The sequence below is a fragment of the Hemicordylus capensis genome, chromosome 6 (assembly GCF_027244095.1).
Source record: "Hemicordylus capensis ecotype Gifberg chromosome 6, rHemCap1.1.pri, whole genome shotgun sequence".
Taxonomy (NCBI): domain Eukaryota; kingdom Metazoa; phylum Chordata; class Lepidosauria; order Squamata; family Cordylidae; genus Hemicordylus; species Hemicordylus capensis.
The window spans coordinates 61,038,300-61,063,102 of record NC_069662.1 but is presented as its reverse complement, the minus strand read 5'-3'; the positions used below and the strand labels follow the sequence as shown (position 1 = coordinate 61,063,102).

Here is a 24,803-nt window from a genome sequence, read left to right as displayed (position 1 = left end):
TATCCTCACACATTGCTGCAACAGGCTGGATGCATACAACTTCCCACAAGGATTGCTGAACAGTGCTGGGTTGTGGACCCAAAAACGTTTGGGTTGAGTTCAGAACACTGGGAAACTGTGTACTATGCTCACAGTGCAAACTAGCCCTTTATCTTAGCAACCCTGCCATTTTGAAAATGGATATTCTGAAGGACTGATTGTTGAAATGGAATTACTAGGAAACCCAAGGATATTGGGGGCAGGGGGAAGTTTTTGGATTTTCCAAATTAGACAAAAATCTGGATACTTTCAGAGGAATTTTCTACTCCTTTAGTTCTTTTGCAGAATGCGAAATAGTACCACAAGACTGGGAGCTATTTTGGCTCCCTTTGATGATATTTTGATAAAGAGGCACAGAACAGAGCCTCAAGCCAGCTGGCCTGTGATAACTGGGATTAAACATGTTTTCCCCTCTGAAGTATTACAAGTGTGGTGGTGGAGGGTGCAGGGAATCAAACATGTTCTACTATACCTTCCTCCATTCACAAAAGTACAGTGAGCCGTATTTACCGATAAACACAGCTACATTGCCTGCTGGGATCTATGTCAATGAATCTCAGCAGAAAAAATGAGAACTCAAGTGTGTTTAGAAATCAGCATCAACATGCCAGTGTCAGGACAGCAATGGAAAGCAGGGGTTATGTTTACTGCAAGCAAAGGCACACGTTGCAGCCACATTCAAATGCATGTGTAGTAGGGAGATTACATTTCTGTTTGATTTTTACATTGTTTGTGGATAAGGAAGCATGGTCTGACTTTTTGAATTTAAGCACAATCCACTGGGAAGCTGCACAACCCTCCCTGAAATGTCTGCATAACTCCCATGCATTTCATTGCAGCCTGTGCAGGAGAACTTGAATCTGCTCTGTCATTCTATTACAGATTTGTTTTCCTTATCTAAGGACTTTCCTAAAGATACATCTTGCAGTTTTGGTTTATATGTTTGTTTCTGGCATGCAAGAATGTAATAATAGTAACACTGAATGGGCATCATTTGCCTCAAAGGTGTTGCAGTCCCTGAACCTGGCATATATTGAATCTGGCATAAACCCCTGCTAACTTGGCAAAGAGGCACCTTTTAATGTGGTGATTCTCTTTATTTAGCAGGGGGAGAGGAACTGGCCCTATCCACCCCCAGCACAGTACTTCCAGTGACTGTTGCTGGTGTTTATCTGAAGTTTCTTTTTAGATTGTGAACCCTTTGGGGACAGGGATCCATCTTATTTATTTGTTATTTATCTGTGTAAACCGCCCTGAGCCATTTTTGGAAGGGCGGTATAAAAATCGAATGAATGAATGAATGAATGAATGAATAGAAGCCCTATTCAGACATTAAAGTTATTCACATGACCAACTTACCTGGACCTGGGGAGAGCTCGCGGGGAGAGAGGCACTTACCTGCTTTCCCAACATGAGTTTGAGGCTCTGCTGCTCGCACTCCAGACAAGCAGTGCAGCAGCAAGCAGAAGAGCCAGGATCCAGAGGACTGCTTCCTCCTCCAGCTTCCCACAATGCACTGCGTGAGGAGCACAGTGCATTGTGGGGTTTCCCCACTGCTGGGCACTCCTGCTGCCTGGCTCTATGGCATCCTGAGCATCCACACAACCAGAAGGGGTCAGGTGGAAGGGTGTGTATGCTCTTCTACCTCACTTTTAGCCTGAGTAAAAAACCCAGGCTACCCAGTTGAGGAGTGCCAGCATTGGGACCGACTGTGGTGCTCCACACGACCAGCCTTACTCTGAAAGGGGTGTGCAAGCCTGGGTAGAGCTGGTCATGTGAATGACCTTATTATGTTGTAGACATCTGTACACTCATACATGTTTTTATGTGAATGGCTGTAGCTCTACAAAGGCCTGTTACTTTATTGTTTTACATGTAGCTTCATATATATATATATATAAGCTCTCACTGTGTGACCGTGGGCAGTCGCTGTCAGCCTAACCTACCTCTCAGAGTTGTTGTGAGGGTAAAATCTGGTGAGGGAAGAGAACCATGTATGCCTGCCTTGAAGTTCTTTGAAGGAAGGGCAGGATAAAAATCTCACACACATACACACATTAAATTGGCATATGTTTATGTCACACAGTGAACCATTCACAAGACTGGGATAATGCATGGAAATCCAGATTTAAAATCACAGGGGGGGGGGACACAAAACAAAACAGAAAGCGTTCCATGTGAAGCAACTCTTCCTTTAAGGGGAGCAAAATCAAACTCTGATTTTCTTATCCTCCCTTGCTCCCATTTTGAGTGCAGTGCGAGTGAGCAGATCTGCCAGCTTGGATTTCAGCTCAAAAAAGTTAATTTGATGTCAGGGGAAGGACATTCCATTCCATAGGAGGAGTCTGGTTGGTGTGCGTGTGTGTGTGTATAAAAAGCCCAGTTCCCAATGGAACCGCTCTATGGCGTTTGGAACAATCCACAGATTGATGTTGGCACTTCTCAAGGCTTAGCTGGCAAGAAGATCTTAACCAGGACAGATTCCCTGCTGGGATGATGTTTAGTGCATTTAAATGGAATAATGAAGCTTTCCAGCTTGGGTGATACTGGGTCAGGGTTTGGGATTTGAAGGGGGAGGAGGGGTAATTTCCCCTAGTCCCCTCTTGTAGGTCAGCCTGGTGCTTCCTTGGCTCATTTTTCTGTCGTTTGTGTTTGGCTTACTCTGAAGTTTGTGAGTTCTGCATCAGGTTGTTTTTCTCCTTGGTGGACAAAAAAACCCCCCAAAACCCCCCAAAACCCCGTACCCGGTTTAACTTTTGTACCAACAGGAGTTCAGCTAATGATAATGGGTAATCAAATCTTCTGTTTCAAGCTTGAATGTGTCTGTGGGGGTCAGGAGGGGATTTCCTCCTGCTCTGTGCACAGGAGCCATTCTGCTTGCTTGTCAGCATCCTCCAGAGCAGAACCCATATCTGAGAGTGGCAACTCTTGGGACTTAACTAATAAAAATGCCTATCATTATGATGGAGCAGAAGAGGCAAGGCCTCATTTCCCATCTGAATGGGAAAACAGGGACATGTTGGCAGGTATGCCTTTCTGGACTGCCTAAATTAGGCCAGATTTAAATGTGGTCTGTTTAAAGCATCTTATTAATTAATTAGTTAATTAATTACATTGTTATCCCATTCTTCTTCCATGGGACACAGGGCAGCATACATAGTTGCAGCAATTTAAGTTCACAACAGTCCTGTAAGGTAGGTTAGGCTGAGACGGGCCCAAAGTCACCCAGTGAGTTTCATAGCTGACTAAGAGTGTGAACCTAGGTCTGGCAAGTCCTAGTCCAACAGTCTGACAACTATACCACACTGGCTGGCTATCTCTGTTAAACCAGACATGCACAGAGGCCATGTGCGTGCCGGCACCGCACAGGGACAGCTGGGGGAGAGCACTGTGGTCTGATAGCTGGGGGAAGTGCCGCAAGTACGGCAATGGCGGTGAGCAGAGGAAGAGCAGGGATGGACCTGCTCTCCTCTGTGTTAAAGGGGCTGTGGAAGCCCTCCGTTTTAAAAGGATTGTGCTGCAATTCGGTGCGATTCAATGCAAAACACTGAATCGTGTTTCGGCACATCTCTAGCTAACAGTGCATACATACGGTAGCAGCTGAGGACCAAATTTAAATGAGGTAATGGATGCATGCAACAATGCATAAATAAGTTATTCTTGCCTGCCTTTATCATATTTCAAGCAGGCCTTACAGTGGGATGATTGAACAATAAAGGTGCAGTCACCCATCATAAACCCAATGTGGATCAGTGAGGAACCTCTACCAGCAGGCATTCAATCTATCATTCATTCATTCATTCATTGATTCAATTCGGGTTTGGCTGGTGGGGAGGAAGGCACCATCTGCCTTAGGATCCTTTCTCTCCCTGGAACTATATGCTCTTCCAAGTGCCCTGTGACCTTCACTGGGGGCACCTTCCAGTCTGGAGGATCACTCTGTGACAGGCATGGGTCATCATAGATTCATCCCTACAGTCAGAACTTCATATCAGCAAGTATAAATTCAAACATAATACTTTACATTGGAAAAATTGGCCAAGTTTTCCTTAAATACAATCAAAGCAATTCTGAAATTAAACATTCCATTACATATTCTTGATGTAAAACAATATTCTCAATGTTAAAAAAAAACCAAATTGCTAATGTATTGGAAATTCACAGTCCATGTAAGCTCACTGCCTAGTCATTCTGCATTACTGAAAAGTTCCCATCAGAGATGACATTTGAGATTTAAATACACAGTAGCATTCCCAGAAGACATATCTGGCACACAGTGAGGGCCTTAAGCACAGTCGGATGTGTCCCAGCAGCAGCCATAACAGCATCAGTCTTAGTATGCCTCAGAGCATTTGTCTAGTTTGGGCTGAATCCAGAAATGTCATACCTATGACAGTCTTAAATCATTGCTCTGTGAGGGTTTTTGTCAGTTTGCTTCAGGAATGCGGTTCTCAAAGTCTCAGGACTGGATTAATGCATGGAAATACATGGGGAGGTATCCACATTTCAATGGCCTTTTCTTCCACACTACCTGATTGAAACAAGGAGGTCATTCACACAGTCAAAAAGCGTGTTCTGCTGCCCGGGTTTGGGAGCTGTGTGTGCTCCCAATTTTTGGTTGTACGGAAGCAAGGTAAGAGGAAAATCTGGCTAGAAATGATTGGGTGTAAGCAAGGTAGGAGGAAAAGCTAACCAGGTTAGGGTTAGCCACAGTTTAGTAATTATGAGTCCCATTGCTGCCCATATGAGAGTTAAGCATAATTTCCCAATGAAAACAGTGGAATTAAAAGTGCTTAATTTCACCTGGCTCACACCCCAGTTTTTGAAAATATATTGCTAAAGTCCAGTCTTCAAACTATTGGACATACTTTCTACTTAAAATTAATTACTGTATATATCATTTCATCAAATGTGTTAAGGTGCAGCAATCCACCATTATAAATCCTGAATGTTCTATAAGTCATAAAACCCAAATCAGCTGTCTAATTTGCCCAAAATTTAGCAAACAGCAAGTAGGTGAGCATAGCATCTATATATTTATTTCTCTAAGACAGGCCATGCATGGGGACATGGCAGAAAGGAGGCGATTGGCTGACAGAGTGGGGGGAGGCGATTGGCTGACAGCGCGCGAGAGTTCAGAAAGCGAGAAGGCAGCAGCTAGAGAAGAGTGGGGAGGGGGCTGCCTTGGATCGTGAAGCAGAGGGGGGCGAGCGAGAGAGTTGTGGGGGGAGAGAGTGAGTGAGAGAGTTGTGGGGAGGAGAGAGTGAGCGACGGAGTAGTGGGGGGAGAGAGTGAGGGAGTTGTGGGGGGGGAGTGAGTGAGAGAGCTGTGGGGGGAGAGAGCGAGAGAGTTGGGGGGGAGAACAAGCAAGAGCGTTGGGTGGGGGATGCCACAGACTCAGTGCACAACTGCACAGATGCTCTGTGCGGGGTCAGCTAGTAGTCTTTATTTCAGACTTTGACCAGCATAACAGCAAAATAGACAAAAATGATTCAAACAATCTACTCCTACAAAATAATAAAAAGTCTCCATAAAATTACTTAGTATAATAAGCACAAGAAGCTAGAAGTTAAAATTATGAATATATATATATATATATATGTTAGTCAACACTAATAACAGAATGACACAACTAGGTGAAAAGTGCTACTACCTGTCCACATTTGGTGCAATTCTCTTGAGAAAGGCTTGGGATACAGTAGTCTAAAAACTGAACAATATGAAGCTGATTTCACTTGTAAGGTAAAGTAAAGTGTGCCGTCAAGTCAGTTTCAACTCCTGGCACCCACAGAGCCCTGTGGTTGTCTTTGGTAGATTATAGGAGGGGTTTACCATTACCTCCTCCTGCGCAGTGTGAGATGATACCTTTCAGCATCTTCTTATATTGCTGCTGTCCGATATAGTACCAGCGGGGATTCAAACCAGCAACCTTCTGCTTGTTAGTCAAGCATTTCCCCGCTGCGCCACTTAAGGTGACTTGCAAGTGCCCATTATTTGGCTAAGCATAATTTACCTCTGATTTCTTCTACTTGTACCAGAACATTCAGATTCATATTGCAATGTTTCCTTTTGTATTTTGAAAAAAGATTCTTTCCGTATTTCTTGAGTTATTAGCCTCTGAAGTCTACATTATAACAATAATAAATTGCAGCTGGGAATGATGGGAGTTGTAGTTCAGCAACAGCTGGAGAACCAAGGTTACCTACCCCTGCTATAGTAGGTGGCACTTTGGGGAAGCGCTGCACTGTGTGCTATGCAGTATGCTTCCCCAAGCACTCAGCAGAAATTTCACAGAGGCCTAGCAAGTGATTGAGGAATTTGAATTCATGACTGGATATATCCCTCCACCAGTCTAATTTCAAATTCAGTGGCCAAACCAATGTCTCATTAATCACATTCCCACCAGTTTTAATGTGACCTTACCCACCATATGACTGGATTTTGTTTTTATATTTAATGATTACTTAATTGATTCATTTTCGGGATGTGCCCGAAACGGGCTCAGGCGGCCATGTGCGGGGTGGGAGCAGTTCCCTTAAGAAGCAGGTAAGCAGCTCCTTACCTGCTGTGCTGCTGCCCCACTTCTTTTCCAGGCACGCCACTTATTCTACCAAAGGCTGCACAAGGCTACAGTGCTGCACAGCGGCCATGAATATGCCAACACCTTGCAAAGGCTGCAGGGAACAGCACCCACAGCTGTGTGCAGCCTTTGGTGGAGCGAGCACCATGCCCGGAAAGGCAGAGGGGTGGCAGTGGAGCTGGTAAGGTCCTGCTTCTTAAGGGAACCACTCTCCGCTCTGCTGAACTGGACTGGCTGTAGATCCCTGACCCGGTTCAGCAGTTCCCTAAGGAGGTGCTGAACCGGTTTGTGCAGAGAAAAGCCAGACAATAATTAAATACTTGATAGTCCTAATTCTTACAAAATTGCACATGTATTTACATAAGTTTGCAATCTTTCCACTTTCTTTGAGAGCTGAGCAGTATTTCTAATACAAGGGGTTCTGAACAGAGTTCAAGAGAAGTATACATTCAGTGATGAGATGATCCCTTTAAGCTGCACAGCCCTAAGTGCAAAGAGGAACCCAAGCTTCCCACCTCTGGGAAGAGGAAGGTACATAAGACACTGCTGCAGGTAATCAACACTTTGTTGCTTCATTGTACTGATTAATGGGCTTGGAGCATCCGAAGCTAAGCAGGTGTGGACCCGATCAGTAATTCAGTATATAATATTAATGATATCCATCTACAACAAGCAATTAATATTGGATAGACTATGTTTCTGTTTGTTGGGGTGATGTGGCAGATTTTGGTTACACGAGACACAAAAAGAGAAATTCCACAAGCAAGGATACAACATGCAATGACTGCTCCTAGATCTCCACTGAGTGTGGCATGGCAAGATAAATCATATCCATGAAGCTGAGTTTCGTTATCCAAATCCAGCTCCTCAGTACACCATCACAAAGCTCAGCAGGCAATCTGAGCACAACAAACAAACAAACCAACAAACCAAAGCAAAACAAACAAAGGCATTTGAGCAAACATGACTCAAATAAGCCAAGGCATTCAGTGTTCATGCATGGAACTCTGTGGTTGCTTTGTCACTCTGCTGAGGCTGAAAGGAGCTGGCTCTCTGACAAGGCCTATACCATGCCCTCTCTGCTTTGTTCTCCTGTCTCAGTTTTTAGGCATTCATATGACTATAAGTGATGCCAGGGGTGCCAGAGGCTTGTCATTCTGGACAATAACTGGAGGATTCCATTATCTCCTCAACCCATCCTTGAGTCTTCAATTTTTAATAAGGGTCAAGGTAGCTTTGTGACATACTGCTGACTGTAATACAGGGTTTCTGAATTTGGGTCCTTGGATGTTAGACTACAGCTCCCGTCATTCCCGGCCATAATGGTCTTGGCCACTGTGGAGGGAGATGGTAGGAATTGTAGCCCAACATCTGGGACCCAAGGTTGGCAACCCCATTATAATTTATGAGATGTACTATTGGCCTTGTTGTCATTGGTGGTGTGTGAGCTCCCTTGATTTGAGCCAGGCTGAAGTTTGAGATGGCTTGACTCGAAGGGCTTGGGTTGAGCTGAACTGGGCCCAGTTCAGTTCCAGCCAGCTCGGAACTTACTCGGAACTTACCCTTTACCAGTAAAGTGGGGGAGCGGGGGGCTTCCCCTTTACCAGTAAAGGGGGGGGCTTAGTTAAAGCTAGTTGGGATGGAAGGGGAGTATATTTTTACCTTAAATGTGATGCCGGCTTCAGCGGCCATCAGGGTGGGCTGGTTCAGGCCAAGTTCAGGCCTGTGCATGTGTGTGGAAGCCATTTTTGAATTGTTTTTATATTGTTTTAGCGTTGTTTTAATGGTGGGTTTATGTCTTTTTAAAAGTTATTGTACACTGCCCAGAGCCTCTGGATGGGGCGCTTTATAAATGTAATAAATAAATAATAAATAATAAATTTTATTGACCTCCATGCACGCGTAGAGGCCCGGGCCCAAACTGGCTCTGCCTGCTCTGGTAGGAATGGGGGTGGGGGGAGCTACCACCCCCGTGGTTGTCACAGCCACTGCAGCCACCACTGCTGGCAGCACCTTTAAGGCAAAACTTTACTCCCCTCCCACCCCAACTAGTTTTAAAGAAGCCCCGTGCTCCAACCTTCCCCTTTACTGGTAAAGGGGAATTCTTACCAGATTCCCCTTTACCAGTAGAGCTTCGAGCCATATTGTGCACACCTCTAGGTGTCATATGTCTCTTTGGTCAGAGAGGTGAATTAATACTGGTTGATAACCTGACTAAATTACTCAACAGAAATCCTATTAAAATTAAATAGTCCTTTAGAGTAACTCCTGAACCTACCTTCTCCCAGACAATGCGTCCCAGCCTCCAGATATCCGCAATGCATCATGTGACAAGCATGGTGCACTGGGGGATACCCCCATAAGTCAGGTGCTCTAGGTGTCTACTCAGGCTGCAAGCAGACACAAGACCCTGGTGCCAGGCTTAAGGGCGTGCTCGCGTCCTTAACCCTGGCTGACGGCCAGGATAAAAAGTAGGGCTAGGCAGGCGGGCAGCACCGGGATCTGCATGATGAGCAGCCTAACCCAGGCTGCCTGCCCTAGCCTGGGTTAGGCTGCTCGTGAGAATAGTCTTAACCTCTTTTCTTGCCCCTAGTTCTGCAAAGAAGTGAAAAGTATTGGCTTTTTAACAATAGTAGTGACAACTGTATTGTTGTCATTACTACTGAGATAGTAACGGTGACAACAATAATTAAAAATTCGTTACTCTCAGTAAATCTTACCAGAATCCTGTAAGGTAAGCAGAATTATTATGTCTGTGCCACCTAATGGCACAGTGGTGAGATGACTTGATTCGCAAGCCAGAGGTTGCCGGTTCAAATCCCCGCTGGTATGTTTCCCAGACTATGGGAAACACCTATATGGGGCAGCAGCGATATAGGAAGGTGCTGAAAGGCATCATCTCATACTGCGCAGGAGATGGCAATGGTAAACCCCTCCTGTTTTCTACCAAAGACATCCACAGGACTCTGTGGTCACCAGGAGTCGACACCGACTCCACAGCACACTTTACCCTATAGCGAATGTGGGGAGATCTGAGGATGAGAAACAGTAGCTTGCTGAAGCCCACCTAGGGGGTTCGTGGCTGAGGTGAGATTTGAACCACTTAACATATTAGCTTGTTCTCCACAGCAGCTAAATATTTAGGTGTGTAAAAAAATGGGAAAGCGCTCTAGGGCACAATCTTATGCTCGAATTATGCTGGCTGGAAGCTTTAGGATTCAAGGCAAGTACCCATCACTGGTGGTTCTTAGAGACAAGCCACCATTGGGTTTCCTGTAGCATCAGTATAATATAATGGATCCGATCTACTGCTTGTGGAACATTATGCTGCTGGTGAAGGAGCCAAAATGGGGCAACACCATTCCAAAGTTTCCAAAGGCATAGGAGCTGTGCTGTTCAAGATGGTTGGTAGCCCTAGCTATCTCTTACTATAACCCACTCTATCTCTGATGTCAAGCCTTCAAAAATGTCCTCACTTTGTTGCAGTTATTGTGTCTTTGTTAATGGACATTGGCAAGTCAGAATTCCCCTGGTTCTTGTCCCCTTCATATGCCCTCAGGAAAGGACTCTGAATTGGAGAGAGGCCCAGAGGTTTACCTAGTATAAGAGTTCACTGCCTGCAACTTCATCCTCTGGCCACTTGATCTCCAGATAGGGTGATAGGGCTGGTCCTCGGTCCCTGTTTCTGTGATGAACCATTCAGTCACATGGCAGAAGGGGGTTTGGATAACAGGGTCTTCCAGGGCAATAACCAGCAGGCCCCAGGCAATCTAGCATGGCAGAGAACTAGCTAGATGATCCCAGCCTAGGCTATCTGGGAGCCAGGAAACCAGTCCATTCAGTACTCCCTCCAATTGGCTCAGACATATTCATACGCTCAGACATTATTCTAAATAATACTAGTCAATAAATATTAATCAATAAATAATAATGAGGCCAGTCTATTTTGCAGGGTTGTAAGAAATGCTGAAATAATGCATTTACAGTGCTTTGGACTGGGGTGTGCATGAACTATCCAATGTCGAATTGGTTTTCATCAAACCGGGGCAGTTCAGCAGCTCGATCGCAGACCAAACCAGGGCCATTTCAATCCGCGCTCAAACTGAACCAAGCCTGGTTCAAGCGGACTGGTTCAGCACTGAAGGGAGCTGGTGGGGAAAGCAAGAAAAATAATGTAAAGTCTTTACGGGCTGACATGGCTGCCGATGCTACCCCCCCCCCCCCAGTGCTTCCCAAGCATGCAGTGATCTGTATTTACCAAGTCACCCATGCAACAGTGGCGCGGTTTCAGCCTCTGTGCACACCCAGAGGCCACAACCACGCCTCCGCCGCATGGGCGGCTTGGTGAATATGGATCGCCGTGCACTTGGGCAGCACTGGGGTGGGGGAGCAGCAATGTTAGCCACTGCACCCGTAGGTAAGAACCTCACATTACTTTCCTTGCCACCCCGCCAGCTGCCCCTTTGTAGATTCCCTCAACCCTTTGCTTGTAAAGGGTGATCCTCACGATATTCCCCTTTGCAAGTACAGTGGTCCCTCGACTTACGAAGTTAATCCGTTCCGAACGCACGTTCGTAGGTCGAAATTTTCGTAAGTCGAAAAGCGCACCCATGGAGGTCTGGAAACATTCGTAAGTCGAGGAAACCACATCTAAAAATTCGTAAGTCGAGGAAGCCGCATCTAAACCGGCAACGACTTCCGGTCATTTTTGTCGTTCGTAAGTCGAAAACTTCGGATGTCGAGTAGTTCGTAAGTCGAGGGACCACTGTATAGCCAAACCACCAGACTGATTCGGTCAAAGAGACTGGGCTGGTCGGTTGGTTTGACAAAAAGCAGTTTGGCATCATGCGGTTTGGTTTGAATTCAATTTCAGTTTAAACCTAACTGTGAATTCTGGTTCATGCACACCCCTGCGTTGGACACAGAGAGTGTTGCATAAAGGTTAGTACTGTACTATGATTATTTTAGATTGCTCCATCATGGCATTTCTTATGTTACTTAATGACAATTTACCCACATTTATCCCTTGTGGTGGAAAAGTACAGAAGTGAAACCTTATTGTAAAATATTCCATCTGTCTGTTCAAAGATATAACTTCTAACATTTTGATGGTGCTTTTGAAGTTAAACTTTGCTTTCCTAAACTACGCCCATCCCCCCACTGGAATTGACTGTTTCTCCAGTGTGGAAGTGATGCTCAATCCACCTGCACACACATTTAGAGCTAGGAATGAATTTACCCTCATCTCTTCTTCTGCTTGCCTGAAGGCAGTTTTGCAGAGCAAAGTGCAGTATAGTGTGGAGACAAGCAGGGGCATCCCTCCTCCCCCGACCCCAAATTAATTAACTTCCTCTGGTTAGAATGTGGAGAAGAAAGCAGGGAAATTCCACATGTTGAACATTTCCTCTTTAAACTAGGATTATATGACCAAAATCCAAAACCTACTGGGTTTCACATGACTCCCACAAACAAGTGGTGCAAGGGCATTTTGCTGAATTCAGAACTTTGGGAAATTATGGGCTGGCTTGCCTCACAAGAAGCTGTGTGCTGGCTGTAAGGAGTCTGCTTTGGTTACTTCACCCACACTTTTACCCCAGCAAACCTTGAGTTTTTTTCAGTTAAACATGCACTGGAATGTCTCTTGCAGTATCTGTTTTCTGTAATGTGTTTTTTCAAATAAATTTAATTACTCTAGTAAAAAAATCCCATTCTTCTTTTGTAGTATTTGTGTGATGTGTGATTGCTGTAAGTGTCAGAAAGACTGCAGAAAGAAATATGACTGTACGTGTGTGGTGTTTTTGGTTAATTCATTCCTTGATCCAGGCCAGCTTTTTAATGTGGCTTTAGTTACTTGTATTCCAGTTCGGGAGTAGAGGTGGGGCTAACAAACAGTCAGCAGCAAGAGATCGGAGAAGCAGACCACACTTGCCTGTCTGTATATATTATTTATTTAATTAAACTATTAATATCCCTGATTTCACTCCACTGCCTTGTCCTCACATACCACAACTGCTTCCCTTGGATTCTACAACATGTTGGCTGGTGCAGACTTGACAACTGGATTGTGGAACTGGATTATTTGTGAGATAGTGTTGTGAGAAATGAACAACAGCAACTCTCTCTGTGTGTGTGTTTGTGTGTGTGTGATACATCTTGGTGATTGCAGTGATTAGCTCCATGTCTGACCTTGAGACTAACTCGTGCTTCACTCACTGCTCTGGTGTGCTCTACAATCTGCATTTCAAGCTGGACTTAGTCAAAATATGGCTGAAGTTGCTCTAGTTGAGCATATGGTCATGCCTGCTGCTGTGGCAGCTGTTGCATAGGGGTGTACACAAAACCAGAAAGCCCAGTTTGGTTCGAGTAAAACCATACTTGAACTGAACTGGGTCCGGTCTGCTTCTATGCACACTAGAGCCGGGCCCGGTCCAGCTCTAGTCCAAACCGGCTCAGGCCCGGCTTGGGGGAGGTTTTTTTCTAAGTTAAAGAAGGCGGACTTACTGCTATAGCTGGGCTCTGGGTGTGTGTGTGCTGTGGCAGCTTCAGGGGGTTCTCCTGATGTCTCTCATTTTTGGCCCTTTACGGTGACCCAGCCATTGAGAGGTCCATTGGACATGCACGGCAGCCTCCAAAATGGCTGCCGCCACTTCAGGAAGGCCCGTAATGGACTGGAAAAGACTGGGGTGGGGGTGGGGGGAGTGGGGCATCAAGACACACACACACACACACACACACCATGCAGCCACAACAGCACGGCAATGATGGTAAGCCCACCTTTTAAAAACTTTTTTTAAAAAAAAAAACCTGATCGAGTCCCAGGCAGAACCAATGGGTTTTGGCTCAACTTTGAGCCAAAGTTGAGGCAAACCCTCGAGCCGGATCAGTTCGATCTCAGACCAGCTCAAGGTTTAGCCAGTTTGCACATCCCTACTGTTGCAATGCTAGGAAGTAACATAAGGAGTCATAATTGTGTGTGAGAGAGCAACTTGTGCCAATGATGTTACTGCAGTATTCAGGGTGGAACCAGATGTTATCTCAGTAAACATGTGTTCCCAGTCTTCCAAGCCAACCCTTAACACCTGCAAGTTAACAACTTAACACTTGCATGTGATTCCATGCAAATTCACTAGCCTAGCCATTTTTCCTCTGCCAGGTTTCAGAGCTCAAAATAAAATCAATTAAAAGTATCCTGGGCTGCCATGAAAGGCAGTATTCCCTGCCCATGGTTCAAACTCTGTGTGATAATTCACCAGCTGCATCTACATGTCTGGCAGCTGTTTTTGGTGGGGGGGGATTGTTTTTGTTGCCCTAACCAAATTAAAAATTGTCATTTGGGCCCCCTCAGCCAGAGAAGAGAAAAGAAGAAAAATGTGGTAACTCTTTATTATTATTATTATTATTATTATTATTATTATTATTATTAATTCAATTTCTATACCGCCCTTCCAAAAATGGCTCAGGGTGGTTTACACAGAGAAATAATAAATAAATATGATAGATCCCTGTCCCCAAAGGGCTCACAATCAAAAAAGAAACATCAGATAGACACCAGCAACAGTCACTGGATGTATTATGCTGAGGGTGGATAGGGCCAGTTCCTCTCCCCCTGCTAAATAAAGAGAATCACCACATTAAAAGGTGCCTCTTTGCCAAGTTAACAGGGGTGTTTAATCTTTAATCTTTGAGATTAAAGATGAAGGTTTTAATGATTTTACAAGTAATAGAAATTATATTGGTGGTATGACTGCAATAAATCAGCTTCCTATTTTGTCGCATTGGCTAAGAAAACTTGAACTCTAGAAAGATGTTAAATTTGGGAATCCAAGTGATGCCAGGAACTCTTTCCTGATGCTTAGATGAGGAATGGATGGCCTATGCAGAAGGAGACCCTGAATTTAGAGATTAATGTGAGAAAGTGCACACTTTAAAGAAGCACTTAACTTAAAGTTTTTGCCATCTGGAATGTAGTTTGATGTACACTGTAGATCATGCTGAGGTGATTCATGGATTGGTTTTTGCATTTCTGTATGTTTCAATGAAGAAATCTCTTCTATTTTAAGATACAGAACTGCTTGTGCAATTGGGCAACACAGCTGGTCTACTAATACTTTGAAGGGAAGTAACTGCCTTAGGCAGTGGATTGATGGAGATGGTAAATTAGCTGCCTCTGACTTCCTGGCTCACAGACCACTTAGTGGGTGGATAGCTGCCCCTACTCACTGGCAGGAATGGTAGTACCCTTACTGTTATTGCTGCCATCTCATCACCATCGCCACCATCAGGACCACCAGCATCCTTTCATCCTCCTGCTCTTCCCACTTATTCATCCTGCTCCCTACCATTTGAAAAAGCGTGGGGGGTGGGGGACAGAGTATAAGGAGGTATGTGGTCCTCCACACACGTTATTTCACTCGGTGTCCTGCCCCCTGCTTTTCCAAATTTATTTATTTATCATATTTATTTACCACCTAGCATTTTTATCCCTAGGTGGTGAACATAATCTAAAATAAAACAGATGTAAAAAAACAAAACAGTTTACAGAATAAAAACAATTCAACAATTTAAAATTAATGTTGACTAAAAGCCTGAGAAAACAGGTGCATTTTGAAGGTCTTTTTAACAGCAGCCAGAGAGGGACAAGCTCTTATTTCTACAGGGAGCGCATTCCAGAGCCCTGGAGCAGCCACAGAGTAGGCCTGGTCCCAAATCACCACCAAACCTGCTGGTGGCAATCGTAACTGGACCTTCCCAGATGATCTTAATAGGTGGAAAGTTTCATGACAAAAGGATGGCATCTCTTGAATACCCTGGACCAGTGGCAGCTGGTGAGGGCACTGCTGGTGAGGCAGCAAGAGTACCTTTTAAAAATTATTACCAGCAATACCACCAGCACCTACAAGCAGCAGCATCCCACATGGTGGATGCCACGGCTCCAGCACTCACCTGGCCCTCACAGATTGCCACTTCCCTCGACTCAAGTTATTTATGAGCTCTGTAGGTACTAACCAGCACTTTGTATTTTGCTCGGAAACATATCTGTAACGACTGCAGTTCTTTTAAAATCTGTGTTATATGATCTCTTCAGGTTGTCCCAGAGACCAATCTGGCCACCACCACATTTTGCACCAGTGGTAGTCTCTGAAAAGGGATGTGCACAAAAAGGATTTTTTGTTTCGTTTCGAGCTTGAAACAAAATTTGAAATGGCTAAAACAGTGGTTGAAACAGCTGTTTTGAAAGAACAAACTCAAAACATTTTGAGTGTTTCAGCCATAGGGAACAATAGGAAAAACCCACTTTAGTGTCCCTAGGAGCTACCCATGGGGAACAATGGGGTGTTTCAAGTTTCCCCCTTTGTTCCCTATGGCCGGAACAAGCTGCACTCACAGAGCACACACACAAGTTTTGCATTGCAATTTGCAATGCATTTTGCAACACTGCAGAAACACACAGTAAAAGGGAAACTGTCTCTCCCAACACAGCACATATTTCAAACACAGTCCAAAAATGGCCAAAAAAGAATCACTGACCCAGACTCCACTGCCAGCTACACTCCCTGCTCTTCAGTAACATCATTAGCACAAGTTGAAGTTGCTATTGTTATGACTCCTTACTTCCTTACTCCTTACATAACAGAGTTATGACTCCTTACTTCCTAGCATTGCAACAGCTGCCACAGCTGTTTGCAGCAAGCAAAGCTATATGCTCAACTAGAGCAACCTCAGCCACATTTTTACTGAAATGCAGCCATCTTGAAATGCCAGCTTCTGAATGGGGGGTTTAGTTACTTGAAATGTAGTCACCTTGAAATGCAGATTACAGAGCAGACCAGAACAGTTAGTTAAGCACAAGTTAGTCTTAAGACCAAACATGGAGCTCAGTATTATACACACACACACACACACAGAGCTGCCACTGTCCATTTCTTGACACAACACTATCTCACAAACAAAACAAACCACAACTTAAGGAAGACAGGCACACAGGTTCTGCCTTTGTAAATTTGACATCCAGCAAAACCAGATAATTATAGCAGCAATAGCACAGCATATTTTACTCATTGCTGAGAAAAGGAAATGACAAAATCAGGCCTTTCTTTCTCCTTTCACAATGTGTCCTCTTCAAGAGAGGCACAATATAAGGGTTTTCTCTGCCTCCCAGTGCCTTTGAATACATTTTGAAATCCCCTCCTTTTGTACTCCCCTTCCCCCCCCAGCCAATGGGGCACAGTTGTACATGACAACACTGGATTTGTATGAAAACAAGCCCACCAAGAAGCAAGGAGATTGCAAGAAAGCCAGAAGCCAGTGGCAGAAACCAATCAGTGTGCTGGCTTTAAGCGGTCTACTTTGCCTTTAAGGGGTCTACTAAAACACATTCTTACCCCAGCAAGTCTTGGGGGTTTTTTTAAGTTAAACATGCACTGGAGTGTCTCTTGCAGTCTGTTTTCTGTAATGTGTTTTTTCAAATAAATGTCATTACTCTAAAAAAAAAAATCCCATTCTTCTTTTGTAGTATTTATGTCATGTGTAATCGCAGTGTGAGAAAGACTGCAGGAAGAAACATGACTGTACGTTTATGGTGTTTTTGGTTAATCCATTCCTTGATCCAGGCCAGCTTTTGAATGTGGCTTGAGTTATTTGTATTTGAGCCTTGGAGTGGAGGTGGGGCTAACAAACAGCCAGCAGCAAGGGCACAAAAAAGCAGACCACACTTGCCTCTCTGTACATAATATTTATTTCATTAAATTATTAATAGTTCTGGTTCCACTTTACTGCCTTGTCCTTGCATACCACAACTCTTTTCCTTGGATTCTACAACATGCTAGCTTGTGCAAACTTGACAACTGGATTGTGGAACTGGATTGTTTGTGAAATAGTGTTGTGGCGAGAAATGGACAATGGCAACTCTCTAGTTCTCTCTCTGTGTGTAATATTTCTTGGTGATTGCAGTAATGAGCTCCATGTCTGGCTTTGTGACTAACCTGTGCTTCACTCACTGCTCTTGTCTGCTCTACAATCTGCATTGCAAGGTATACTCAGTCAAAATGTGGCTGAAGTTGCTCTAGTTGAGTGTATGGTAGGGATGTGCGAACTGGGTCGGGGGTTCAGTTCGAGGGTTCGGGGCCGAACCGTAACACACACACACCCAGCTCCATCTGGACTGGGGCCAAACACCTCCCCACCGCTGGTTCGCAATTTTAAAAAAAATTTTAAAATATAATTTTTTACCTCTAGCCCCTTCAGGGGGCTTCCAAAAGGCCGCGGGGTGGGGTGGGGGCAGTGTCTGCAAAAGTTCCCCCTCCCCCCAGCAGCCTCAGTAATCACCACCGTGGCCCATTTTACAGTAGTTTCTGGCCCATTTGTGCCTCCGTAAGTAGGCACTGAGCCATTTTGCCTGCTGCAGCGCATGCGCAAATGGCCTCTATGAGGCCTGGCATCGCCCAGGGCCTCACAGAGGCCATTTGCACATGTGCGGTGACCATTGAAAAAAAAAAAATTTCGCGAACTCCCCTGCGACCTTTAGGAAGCCTCCCAAAGGCGCTAGAGGTCAATAAAAATTTGCAACCCCCCCCCCCCGGACCGGACCGGGGGGGGTTGAAAGGGGGGCCAGACTGAACTGTTCCGGTCAGGTTCAAGTGCAGTTCGCACTCAAACTGAACCAGGCCAGCCGGTTCCGTGCATACCCCTAGCATATGGCTACGCGTGCTGCTAAGTAAGGGTGCTGCTGTGGCATCTGTTGCAATGCTAGGAAGTAACGTAAGGAGTCCTAATTGTGTGTGAGAGAGCAACTTGAGCCAATTATGTTACATGTGCAGTATTCAGGGTGGAGCCAGATGTTATCTCAGTAGACATATGTTCCCAGTCTTCCAAGCCAACCCCCTAACACCTGCAAGTTAACAACTTAACACCTGCATGTGATTCCATGCAAATGCCTAGCCTGGCCATTTTTCTCTCTGCCATGTTTCAGAGCTCAGAATAAAATCAATTAAGAGTATCTTGGGCTGCCTTGGAAGGCAGTATTCCCTGCCCATGGTTCAAACTCTGTGTGATAATTCACCAGGTGCATCCACATGTCTGGCAGGTTTTTTTGCTGCCATAAATTAAAAATGGTCTCTTGGGCCCCCTCAGGCAGAGAAGAGAAAAGAAGAAAAATGTGGTAACTCTTTGAGATTAAAGATGAAGGTTATAATGATTTTACAAGTCAACAGAAATCATATTAATCAGCTTACTATTTTGTTGAATTGGCTAAGAAAATAAAGAACTCTGGAAAGATGTTAAATTTGGGGATCCAAGTAATGCCAGGCACTCTTTCCTGAGTCTTAGATGAGGAATGGATGGCCTATGCAGAAGGAGACACCGAATTTAGCGATTAACGTGGGAAAGTGCACACTTTAAAGAAGCACTTAATTAGTACTCTTACTGTTATTGCTGCTATTCCATCACTATCACCACCATCAGGACCACCAGCACCCTTTCATCCTCCTGCTCTTCCCACTTGTTCATTCTGCTCCCTGCCATTTGGAAAAGCAGGAGGGGGAACACAGAGTATAAGGAGGTATGTGCTCCTCCACACACATACTTTCATTTGGTGTTCTGCCACCTGCTTTTTCCAATGTATTTATTTATCTATCACATTTATATAACACCTGGCATTTTTATCCCTAGATGGTGTACATAATCTAAAATAGAACAGACATTTTAAAAAAAAAACAGCAGTTTTACAGAATAAAAACAGTTAAACAGTTTAAAATTAATGTTAACTAAAAGCCTGAGAAAACAGGTGCATTTTGAGCATCTTTTTAACAGCAGCCAGAGGGAGAAGCTCTTATTTCTACAGGAAGTGCATTCCAGAGCCCTGGAAGCCACAGAGTAGGCCCGGTCCCAAATCACCACCAAGTTGGCCGGTGGCAATAGTAACTGGACCTCCCCAGATGAATTTAATAGGTAACAGGGTTCATGACAAAGGAGGTGCCCTCTTGAAGCGAGGAGACTGCAAGCCAGTCAGAAACCCGTGGCAGAAAACCAATCAGCAAGGGAAATACAGGCCTCCAAAATGGCACTCAAAATGTCAAAATGTTTCAGTCAAAACGGGGTTGTTTTGTTCCAAGCTTGAAACAGTCCCTTTATTTAGAGGGCATTTTGTTTTGAGCTCAAAACACTCAAAACGGCGCATTTCAAGTCAAAACGTTTCGACATCAGAACTTTCTGCACATCCCTATTTCTGAACTATGTACAAAGGCAGCCCCGCATAGAGTGCATTACAGTAATCAAGCCTGGAGGTTACCAGTATATGTACCACTGTTTTACGATCATTTACCTCCAGAAATGCCCGTTAACTGACATATCATCTGAAAGGGAGAGGCAGAAATGGCAGGAAGCAGGATAGATGAATGGGAGGAGCAGGAAGAAGGAAGAGTAGCAGTGATAGGAGGAGGTGATTGAGGGGGAGGAGATTAGGGGCAAATTGACTTGTGGTATGCGGGCTACACTATGAGTGGGGATATCAGGGGGGAAATTGGTGCACAGTGGCTTTCCCTGCTGCCCCTGTAAGCAGGCAGGCTTCAGCCAGGCCTATTGGGCAACGTCACTCTACCATTCTTCCAAAAGAGGAAGTCTCGGAGGAGCTCTGGAAGAACAGGGAAGCTTAAAGGCTCTCATGAAAATGCTATGGCACCCGTTAATACAAATAGCAGAATCAAGTGGTTTGTACCATTTCAGGCTACTGATGTGAGGTTACATGTTTGAATATTCCCCACTGAATATAGCCTGTAACTTAAAAACTAGTCTGTTATAGAGAACGGTTGAGCCTCTGCTTGGTTTCTGTGTGCTAGGACTCTCCCCGACCTCTACCACCTTCACGGGGGCTTATTCAAACATGCAACCCAACTCCCTGTAACCTAAAGTGGTGCAGGCTGGGAGAAGCTTTATCACTTGATGCTACTGATCAGGCTTCTAGAAATACCGGATTGCAGAAAATGTTTCAGGCAATGATGGTGACAAACTTTACAAGCTTTAGATTGAGAACTTGTGAGGGCTGTGATTAGGCCAAACAAACAAACAAACAAAAGCTTTTCTTATAGGTGTAATATATATTTTCTTAAGTACCTAAAATGAGGAAACTTACAGGGGTTTAAATTATGAATTAAACTTTGGGGGTGAGGGGGAACCCATATCACCTTCTCTCCCTCTCTGTCTGCATGCTGTGACAGGTTTCCCATTTTGAAAAGTACCACTGACAATCTGAGCCTGGATTTTAAAAGCTCTTACTGCAGAGATAAATTATATACTGAACTTTGCCTAAAATTTGGTTGCATGCCAAAAGGAGCCTCAACCTCCCAGTGAGTCACATAAAACTTCGCCCAAGAAGCCTCAGGTGGTTGGATTAATACTGGATCAATGTGAATGTGCTACAAAGTTATTTGATCGCTACAATGCTGGTATTGACTGTTATACACCTGTTATATCATTACGGATTATATCTATTGTAAACAAGCCCTTTGATGTTGCAGACTGTGCTAACCACATACTCCATAATCATGGCTTGTAGCTGCTGAGGAGGCCCCAACATGCCCAGATCATACTCATTTTCATGTTGTGTGGGGTGGCCGAACAATAGAGATTTGTTTGCCATTAGTCCAAGAAGAACATAGTCTAGACCAGGGATGGCCAACTGGATGATGGGGAGCTGATCGAGGCTCCCCAAGCAACTGTATCTGGCCCTTGGTGTCCTTTCCAACTTTAAATTGAGGTGGGATAATATAAAGTTTGCATTTCATTTACAAGGAAAGTAAGTAATGCAGCTCCATCCACACATAAATGATACTGTATTGCTATCTCTTGAATATACTGGATGTCTAGGAGTTTCTATCATTGCACTGGAAGTCTGCTTTCTGAGAGAATCTCTTGGGAAGCGTATTTGTTCCTCAGACTCTGCTCACAAATGAACACCATCTGAGAACATGTGCTCCATGCATGTCAAAGACTAGAGACATGGCCCTTTGGGTTGTGGCCCCTCAGCTTTGGAATGCCCTCCCCAAAGAGCTTTACCATGCTCCCTCCCTCAGTGTTTTTAAGAAACAAATTTTAAAAACAACATCTTTTTAAAAAGGCTTCTTAATATTTTATCTGCTGCTTATATCTGGTAAGTTCTTTCATATTTATAGATCTCAGTTTGTAGCTTTTAATTTGAAACTTTTAATTTGGATTTTTTTTTGGTCATTTTAATTGTCGTTTTAACCTGGGCTTTTAAGTTGTTTAATTTAACTTGTTTAATTGTATTAGTCTCATCTTTTGCATTATATCTGTTTTATTAATGTTGTGAGCCCTCCCGAGCAGTAGTGTACTGGAGGGGCGGGGTATAAATATCTCAAATAGATAAATAAATAAAACCTTGCTGCTAATTGATTGATATAATAGAGCTTGAACCATCCTAGTGGAGTTCAACATTTCTGGCCCCATGGATAGAGCTTTAGATATGCAGGTAATCTGTGTGTGCAGTATAAGAGATTGTTGATCTGTATGTACATAAAGTTATTTGCATGTTATGTTCAACACATATAGAGAATAATACACAATCTGTACCCTACATGTGAGGGGGCCAGTGCCCAGGTTCATGTTTAAAATGAATGCATGTACAGTCATTCACACACAAACATGTAGAGACATGTGGGACTAATCTGCAATTACACTATATTTCTCATCTCTGATTTCTGCTGCCTTCATCAGCTGCGCTGATTTGTTTCCAGGGATGCACCTAGGTATTTTTGGTGGCCGGACATGAAGGGCTTGGGAGTCCCCTCCCCCTGCCATGAGTTTTTTAAAAAAGCCTCCCCAGAAGCATGCTTCCGCTGCCCCACCACACTGAAAACTTCAATAATTCTAGCCACCATGTGCGAGGCTCCCATGTGTGTGGGAGGTGTGGGGGGTGAGCCGCACACCGTGGTGAAGGCGGGCAGAGCGGTAGCGACTACTGCTCCTGACCATTCAGACCAGAGGCCCTTGAGAACTGTGAGGTGCTCCAGTGCACCTGCACAGTTGTGTAGAGTGTCACAAGCCCTGAACGGTCAGGCCCAGCAGCTGTTCCCGCTCCGCCCACCACTGCCGCTGCCGCCACCAACACCATGGTTGTGGGGGAGGCATGCTCAGCTCACCCTGTCCCAACCAAGCACATGGTGGCTAGAATTGTTGAAGTTTTTGGTGGTGCCGTTTGGCACTGTGGGGCAGAGGTGGGGCGGGCATGGGGTGGGGTAGTGGCAGGAGGCACTTCTGGGCCTTTGGAGGCCCCCTGGACCTTGGTGACCACGGACCGGTGCCCCAAGGTCCAGGGGCAAGAGCGCCTCTGTTTGTTTTCCTTGTCTTCTAGGCTGCACATATGTTCTCTGAAAACCATTTGCTCATTCTACCTCTTGCCACAGGGCTATGCATATTCTGTGCATTCACACAATCAAAATTCTGATTCAAGAAAAGCTGAACTATTTAACCAATATAACTGTTACCAATTGGATTATTTGTGAATTATTATTTTGCATACTTTATTCTGCATTGAAACTGTTGTGCATAATTTATTCTGCGTTTCAACTATTTTGGATAGTTTTCTGTATTTCTAGTTTGACTAATTATGAAATGGAGCAAGAAGCTATGGGGGCTGAGGAGACTGAAGCCCCACCCCAAACCACTGGACATATTATCTGGCCTCCCCTCACTCTTAAGATTTCAGCAGACTCAGTGTCCACACACTTTCAAGCAGAACTCTGTGGCCATAAGGGCTAGAAACTTGCTTTCTTTTAAAATGAAAACTGGGACTGCCAAAAAGCTGAATCATAATCTGTACCCTATGCCTTATCTTACACTTTTCCTGTTCTCCTGCGGAGTCGAAGTGTACCCACAGCTCTGGCAATAAGCAGATAACTTACAAGATGGCTGAAGCACTGGGTGGAGAAACTGATGGAACCAGGGGTATAGCTATAATTTATTGGATGGGTTCAAAGAACCCGGGGGGCCCAGCTCCTGAGAGCTCCCAGCTGCACACCTCCCCATTTTCTTCATTATCTCCCTCACTCCAAGGGGCCATCAGGGAGGGGGGTGAAGACGGGGCCCCCTTCCTCTAGCTATGCCCCTGGATGGAACTGTAGCTGGAACCTTCTTATTCTGGTTTCAAGACATCTTATCGCAATTCAGTTGATATAAATACTGCTGGCAAATTTCCCTTATCATTACAGACTGCAGTCATGGTTTGTATCCGACTTTTAGTCTGATTATTAACCACAGGCAAGACCTATTCTCTTGAAGTAGATAGAAGAGGTAAAATTAATACTCACAGTTCCAATTTCATCACTGAAATTTTGCTGTCAGCACTACTGTCAGGTAAATAATTGGGAAGGGAAGGGGACTCAAGGCTCACAAGGAGCTTGCAGGTGGGGTTTGGATAGACTCCATTGCACTTCCAATGATGTCCCAGTGATGCTCAGCCCAATTCCAAATTGAGCTGGGGTGGAGGAGAGGGCAGTGGGTAGAGATGTAGTGGGTAATGGGCACTGTATCCATGCCCCAGTGCTGGCTACACCACTTGCACTGGCATCAGAAGCACGCCAACGCACTCTCTCCCAGCCAGGGAGTGCTTGGCTCACTGGCTGGGTAACTTCCTTTCTTTCTCTCTTGAGCGAGGGAGAAAAGGAAGCCACCCAACCAGCAAACAAAGTGCTTGCCAGCTGGGAGAGGGCAATGGGCAACATACCCTTGCCCTGATGGCCATACATCCTGCATTGGCATGCTTCTGATACCATTGCAAGGGTTGCAGCTGTCATGGAGCTGGGACCGAGCATGGTGCCAGCAAAGGCAGGCTGGTGGCGGCGGCAGCGGCAGCAGCGGCAGCAGCAGGGGGCTATCATGAAGGCATGATGACAGCCAAAGCCTACCCTCAAATCTTGCCCCAGGGCCACCATCAACCTTCCTACACCCCTGATGGGTTACCACATTTACATAAGCACAAAAGAACAGCCCAGCCTGATTAGGCCCAAGGCCCATCTAGTCCAGCATCCTGTTTCACACACTGGCCTACCAGATGCCTCTGAGAAGCCCACAGGCAAGAGCAGAGGGTTTGATCTCTCTCTTGCTGTTGCTCCCCTGCAGCTGGTATTGAGAGGCATCTTGCCTCTGAGGCTGGAGGTGGCCTATAGCCACCAGA

At 44.9% G+C, this 24,803-nt stretch overlaps 1 long non-coding RNA gene across 1 annotated transcript in view; it reads right to left on the bottom strand.

Annotated features, from left to right (window-relative positions):
- LOC128331128 (uncharacterized) overlaps positions 1–20,052 on the bottom strand; it is a 29,025-nt gene extending 8,973 nt beyond the window's left edge. Inside the window, exons 1-2 of the long non-coding RNA XR_008310273.1 lie at positions 19,938–20,052; positions 18,850–18,959 (exon numbers count right to left, since the gene is read on the bottom strand). This is a non-coding gene — a long non-coding RNA (uncharacterized LOC128331128). The remainder of the gene's footprint in view (positions 1–18,849; positions 18,960–19,937) is intronic.
- Positions 20,053–24,803: the final 4,751 nt, after the last annotated feature.